Source organism: Arachis duranensis, chromosome 2, assembly GCF_000817695.3.
Source record: "Arachis duranensis cultivar V14167 chromosome 2, aradu.V14167.gnm2.J7QH, whole genome shotgun sequence".
NCBI classification, from domain to species: Eukaryota; Viridiplantae; Streptophyta; class Magnoliopsida; order Fabales; family Fabaceae; genus Arachis; species Arachis duranensis.
The window spans coordinates 23,216,167-23,223,615 of NC_029773.3; the positions used below are offsets into that span (position 1 = coordinate 23,216,167).

The 7,449-nt window shown below is 34.4% G+C and overlaps 1 pseudogene; it reads right to left on the reverse strand.

Moving 5' to 3' along the window:
- Positions 1–6,278, reverse strand: part of LOC107474015 (probable trehalose-phosphate phosphatase F) — an 18,250-nt pseudogene extending 11,972 nt beyond the window's left edge.
- Between the last annotated feature and the right edge of the window lie 1,171 nt (positions 6,279–7,449).

The window sequence follows — 7,449 nt, forward strand, 5'->3', positions numbered from 1 at the left end:
AAGTTTTTCCAGAGCTCTTAAGCACACTCTTTTTGCTTTGGATCACAACTTTAACCACTCAGTCTCAAGCTTTTCACTTGGACCTGCATGCCACAAGCACACATGGTTAGGGACAGCTTGATTTAGCCGCTTAGGCCTGGATTTTATTTCCTTGAGCCCTCCTATCCATTGATGCTCAAAGCCTTGGATCCTTTTTACCCTTGCCTTTTTGGTTTTAAGGGCTATTGGCTTTTTCTGCTTGTTTTTTCTTTTTCTTTCTAAATTTTTTTCGCCTTTTTTTTCTTTTTTTTCGCAAGCTTTTATTTTTCACTGCTTTTTCTTACTTCAAGAATCAATTTCATGATTTTTCAGATTATCAATAGCATTTCTCTTTGTTCATCATTCTTTCAAGAGCCAACAATTTTAATATTCATAAACAACAAGATCAAAAATTATGCACTGTTCAAGCATTCATTCAGAAAACAGAAAGTATTGTCACCACATCAATATAATTAAACTAAATTCAAGGATAAATTCGAAATTCATGTACTTCTTGTTCTTTTGAATTAGAAACATTTTTCATTTAAGAGAGGTGAAGGATTTATGGAATTATTGATAGCCTTAAGACATAGTTACTAAATACTAATGATCATGAAGTAGAGACACAAAACATAAACAAACATAAAGCATAAAAACAGAAAAATAGAAAAAAAAATTAAGAACAAGGAATGAGTCCACCTTAGTGATGGTGGCACTTTCTTCTTGAAGAGCCAATGATGCTTTTTGAGCTCCTTTATGTCTCTTCCTTGCCATGGTTCACAACTTCGCACAACTAACCAGCAAGTGCACTGGGTCGTCTAAGTAATACCTTACGTGAGTAAGGGTCGATCCCACGGAGATTGTTGGTATGAAGCAAGCTATGGTCATCTTATAAATCTCAGTCAGGCTTATCCATGTGGTTATGGGAGATTAGATAATTAAAAGATAAATAAAATAGGATAGAAATACTTATGTAAATTAATGGTGGGAATTTCAGATAAGTGCATGGAGATGAATTGTCCCTTTTGGATCTCTACTTTCCTACTGCCTTCCTTCAATCCTTCTTACTCCTTTCCATGGAAAGCTGTATGTAGGGCATCACCGTTGTCAATGGCTACATCCCATCCTCTCAGTGAAAAAGGTCCAAATGCTCTGTCACAGCATGGCTAATCATCTGTCGGTTCTCAATCAGGTTGGAATAGAATCCCTTGATTCTTTTGCGTCTGTCACTAACGCCCAGCCTTCAGGAGTTTGAAGCTCGTCACAGTCATTCAATCCCGGAATCCTACTCGGAATACCACAACAAGGTTAGACTTTCCGGATTCCCATGAATGCCGCCATCAATTCTAGCTTATACCACGAAGATTCTGATTAAGGAATCCAAGAGATATGCGCCCGGCCTAAGGTAGAACGGAAGTAACTAGATCATACTAAAAACTACCTAAAAACAATGCCAAAAAGCGTATAAATTATCCGCTCATCATTCATCAGCTAATTTCTTGTGAACTTTACACAATTGCAAACAAGAACTCCAAAGATGCCAAATTGGCTTATCCAAGCTTAATCTCTATGCTATGTAAAGATGCTGGGGTAAAGATGGGAGTAAATGAGTATATCTCAGTTGAGAAACCAATCACCAAAAAGTCAATGGAAGGACAACAAGTGCAGGACGACCCCATCAAGAGGAAAGCACAGGAGTTCCTCCCAGAAATTCCTCAAATTGAATACTGGGAGCATCATGAAGCATCTGTTACCAAGTTGCAAGAAGCTATGGACCAACTAAAGAAAGAACAGCACAATCAAAATAGCCTGCTTTGCAAACTGCTTGGGGAATAAGAAGAGCAAGGGCGTGAACTGAAGGAACTGAAGCATCAGAAGCTATCTCTTGAAGGGCCAAGCACCCCACAGACTAAAGGAGCATCCACCTCCCAAAATAAAGGTTGTTGAGTCCTAATATTAGCCTTAACTCTGTGATAATTGTTCTTATTAGGGATTTACCTTAGAAGTTATATATGAGTAGTAGTAATTAGTATCTTTATTTTGATTTTATCTCCAATTAAGCTATAATTTATTTTTTTCATCATCATCAAACATGAATAAAATAGCATATTTTTAGAATAAGGAGGCAATATTTTTTCGAGTTTTTAATAAGAAAAATTCAAATTATTTATATGTGGTGGCAACACTTTTTGTCTTCTGAATGAATGCCTGAACAGTGCATAATTTTGATAATGGAGTTTATGAATGTTAAATCTGTTGGCTCTTGAAGGAAAGATGAACAAGAGAAATGTTATTGATAATCTGAAAAATCATGAAATTGATTCTTGAAGCAAGAAACAGCAGTGAAAAACAAAGCTTGAAAAAAAAACAAAAAAAACAAAAGAAAAAAAGCAAGCAGAAAAAGCCAATAGCCCCTTAAACCAAAAGGCAAGGGCAGAAATGATCCAAGGCTTTGAGCATCAATTGAAAGGAGGGCCTAAAGGAATAAAATCCTGGCCTAAGCGGCTAAATCAAGTTGTCCTTAACCATGTGCTTGTGTCATGAAGGTCCAAGTGAAGAGCTTGAGACTGAGTGGTTAAAGTCGTGATCCAAAGCAAAAGAGTGTGCTTAAGAACTCTGGACACCTCTAACTGGGGACTTTAGCAAAGCCGAGTCACAATATGAAAAGGTTCACCCAGTTATATGTCTGTGGCATTTACGTATCTGGTGGTAATACTGGAAAGCAAAATGCTTAGGGTCACAGCCAAGACTCATAAGTAACTGTGTTCAAGAATCAACATACTGAAATAGGAGAACCAATAACATTATTTGAATTCTGAGTTTCTATGGATGCCAATCATTCTGAATTTCAAAGGATAAAGTGAGATGCCAAAATTGTTCAGAAGCAAAAAGCTACTAGTCCCGCTCATCTAATTAGAATCTGAGCTTCACTTAAAACTCTGAGATATTATTGCTTCTTGATTTCTCTTTATCCTATTTTATTTATCTAGTTTCTTGGAGACAAGCAACAGTTTAAGTTTGGTGTTGTGATGAGCGGATATTTTATACGCTTTTTGGGGGTAATTTCATGTAATTTTTAGTATGTTTTAGTTGGTTTTTAGTATATTTTTATTAGTTTTTAGGAAAAATTCATATTTTTGGACTTTACTATGAGTTTGTGTATTTTTCTATGATTTCAGATATTTTCTGGCTGAAATTAAAGGATCTGAGCAAAAATCTTATTCAGGCTGAAAAAGGACTGCTGATGTTGTTGGATTCTGACCTCCCTTCACTTGGAATGGATTTTTTGGAGCTACAGAAGTCCAATTGGTGCACTCTCAGTTGCGTTGGAAAGTAGACATCCAGAGCTTTCCTGCAATATATAATAGTCCATACTTTGCTCGAAGATAAACGACATAAACTGGCATTTGACGCCAGTTTCATATTTTGTTCTAGCGTTAAACGCCAGAAACAGGTTACAACCTGGCGTTTAACTCCAAAAACAGCCTATGCACGTGTAAAGCTCAAAGCTCAGCCTCAGCACACACCAAGTGGGCCCTAGAAGTAGATTTCTACACTATCTATCTCAGTTTACTCATTTTCTGTAAACCTAGGTTACTAGTTTAGTATTTAAATAACTTTTAGAGATTTATTTTGGACCTCATGACATTTTTAGATCTGAACTTTATACTTTTTGACGGCATGAGTATCTAAACTCCATTGTTGGGGGTGAGGAGCTATGTTGTGTCTCGATGGATTAATGCAATTATTTCTGTTTTCTATTCAAACATGGTTGTTTTTATCCAAGATATTCATTCGCACTTCAATATGACGAATGTGATGATCCGTGACACTCATCATCATTCTCAACCTTTGAGCCCATGCCTGACAACCACCCCGTTCTACCTTAGATTGAATGAGTATCTCTTAGATCCCTTAATCAGAGTCTTCGTGGTATAAGCTAGAATCCATTGGCAGCATTCTTGAGAATCCGGAAAGTCTAAACCTTGTCTGTGGTATTCCGAATAGGATTCAGGGATTGAATGACTGTGACGAGCTTCAAACTCGCGATTGTAGGGCGTGGTGACAACTCAAAAGGATAGTAAATCCTATTCTTACATGGTCGAGAACCGACAGATGATTAGCCGTGCGGTGACAGCGCACCTGGACCATTTTCACTGAGAGGATGGATGGTAGCCATTGACAAAGGTGACCCACCAAACATACAGCTTGCCATGGGAAGGAACTTTCATGCGTGAAGACGAAGACAAGAAGAAAGCAGAGATTCAGAAGACAAAGTATCTCCAAAACTCCAACATATTCTCCATTACTGCATAACAAGTATTTATTTCATGCTCTTTTGTTCATTTGCAAGTCAACTGATAATTATAATTGATATCCTTACTAAGAGTTACAAGATAACCATAACTTGCTTCAAGCCAACAATCTCCGTGGGATCGACCCTTACTCATGTAAGGTATTACTTGGACGACCCAGTGCACTTGCTGGTTAGTTGTGCGAAGTTGTGAAGAATTGTGATTTCCAATTTCGTGCACCAATAGACGCACAAAATTTCTTGTTTTCAACTTTTGCTCCTTTAATATCTTTTGTACTCTCAACAAGAGACTCAAACACCTGTCAAAACAAAATCCAATCATGATATAGCATCCTAACAAATTAAAAAAAATGCAAATAATGATGGTATTTTTGAAATATGCCTACCTCATCAATCAGGGGCAAGAACTCAGCAGCAGGTTGGAATAAATTAACTTCCTTACCCTGTCATGTCAAAGATAATCATGAAAACTGTTTATAAGAAATCTTGAGAAGAAAAATGAGATTAATACATATGGACTATAAAACCTTATTACCTGCTTGTCAATAGACCTAATGGTGCAATTAGGGTGGTTATCAGGTACAGCCTACCTGACAAGACCAATGATGTCCATACCATGACTACCAGCACAATAGAATTCTGTTAGTCCTATAAATTCATATACCTGAGCCAATAGGAGGAAATAAAAGTTAAAATCAATACCAACATATCAAAAAATAAAGCTAATACAACATTCAGTTCATGTAAAGCATGTCAAGAAGGTAAATGCATAAGCAATTACTATGTGTGCCTAAAACTTGAAATAGAGAACAAAAGCTTTAGTAAAACACAAGACTCAATGCAATTTAACTGGATATATAATCACAATATCTAGAGCATATATATTCATGTAGCTTTTCCCGGTAATTAAGGTTGCGCATTAAAGTTCCTCCATATACAGGATTTGTTCTTAACCCCTTCAGATACCATTTTGGGAAGTAAACTCAATCATTAAAAGTTTGAAGCCTCAGAATATCAAAGGCAACAAAGAAAATAAATGCACTCAAAATGTTTATGGAAGCTGCTAGCGTAATATCAGAAAGTGTAGATATCTTCTTTTCTCTCTAGAGTTGATGCACCTCTTCCTGTAGACAAATTTAAGAGAAATGTATAAAGTTGGTTTCATCAACACACAACTAATCTAAACCAATTTCTCAGTGGAAATACCAGAAGATCATGCTTTTTTCTATAAAACATAAGATTACATGAATACTATTTTTTAATTCTGTTTACCGCTTTCTGTTATCAGATTTCCTGAAAAAACAAATTCAACATGGCTGTGGCCAAAATAGGCACAAGAAGAAAGCCCCTTTTTTGTTTAAAAATGCACCAATACCCGGAATCACATCAAATCGCTTGAAATTGCATTCTAAGGTAAGAGTGGCATTCAGTAATATTGATTATGCTATTTTGAAGAAAAAATAGCAAATTTTTATCATCTTAAGTTAGTTGAAAGTATTGTGAACAACTTCAACAAAATTATGAAAAAATGAGGAAGCTTGACATACTTGCAGAAGTTCTTTCTCTCAAGAAGTTTTCCATTGCCGAAACTATTCTGATTCTTGTTTTAAGATTCCACATTAACAATACAACAGCAAAATAAACAACAAGCTAGTAAATTCAAAGCATAAATTCACCAAAACAAATGTCAAATCAAATAGGAACCCTACCAAACTACAGTGACCAGCAAAAAAGATGAAATCCAATAGGTAAATCAAATGTCCAAATCAAGAAGAATTGACTATGCTTACTAGGTTTCAGTAATATTGATGCGATTGTTATTAACAAACGCAAATTCAGAATTCTATGATAAAAATAGTAGATACAAAAACTAAAAAAAAATATAATAATCAGAGAAAGATAGAGAGGAACTTACAAGAAGCTGCAACGGCGGCGATGGACTCATAGCGATGGTGACCGACAAAGATGTTGCAAACACGAATCTGTGGAAGAAGAAGAACTTACATGCAGATTCACAAATCACAATGAGAGAGAGGAGGGGACTTACATGAAGAGGATGGCGCGGCGGCAGGTTCGGCGGGGGAGTTTTGTCGATTTTAATTAAAATAAAAACCAACACTTTAGTCGTCTATTTTATATAATAAATCTACACCATTTATCCAGTTTTAGAAAGAAATTTCAATCGTCTAAATTTATCGATGGTAAAAGCTGTCGACATTATAATTATTAAAATAGACAACCAGTCCATTGATTTTAAAGAAAAAAATTTCTCCCACCATTTCGTCGATAATGTGACGATAAAACTAAGGTGAGAGAAGGTTGCCAAAATAATAGACTACATGGTTGTCGATTTTAATATTTTATTTTTAATAATTTGTTTTCATTTTATCGACGACAAGCCGTCGAAAATTATCGACGGAAAATCTGGCCGTCAATTTTTAGCGTCGATAATTAGACAATTTCTTGTAGTGCACCATATCATAATGTTTGATAATTGATAAGTAGTTTAATAATGTATTAAATATTGATTTTATATAATTAGAACAACGATATTTTCCTAAATTAGTATAATTATGCATTATCCATTAAATGTTAATTATAATAAAAATATTTTTATAAAATAATTTTGAAGAGAGAATAGTACATTCATTTTAGAAAAAAATGGATTCATAAAAAATTGACACCTCACTTTCATTAGTTGTGAGAAAATCCAATTTTAATATATTAAGTAAATAAATAGATAAGTCACTATATATTAATCACTATAAGAAATATCAACATTATCGATAAAAATATTAAAAAAAAAACTAAATTTAAAAATTATTAGAAGCATTAGATTTTTCTTATCCTATAATGTTGCAATAATAAAATAGCTAAAAGTTTTCAACTTGGTGAATTCTATAGTATAGAAAGAAAGATTTTTTTATACTTATATATTTGTGTTGTCAAAAAGGTAGTGTGATAAGTATTTAAAAAGAGAGTAATTGAAGAGACAAAATTTAACATATTCCAAGTAAAATGTAATGCATTTTGTTTTATATAACATGTGAATGATGTATTGATTAAATAGGCTAATTATATTTATATTAATTAGTTATTAAAGATAATGTTGAATC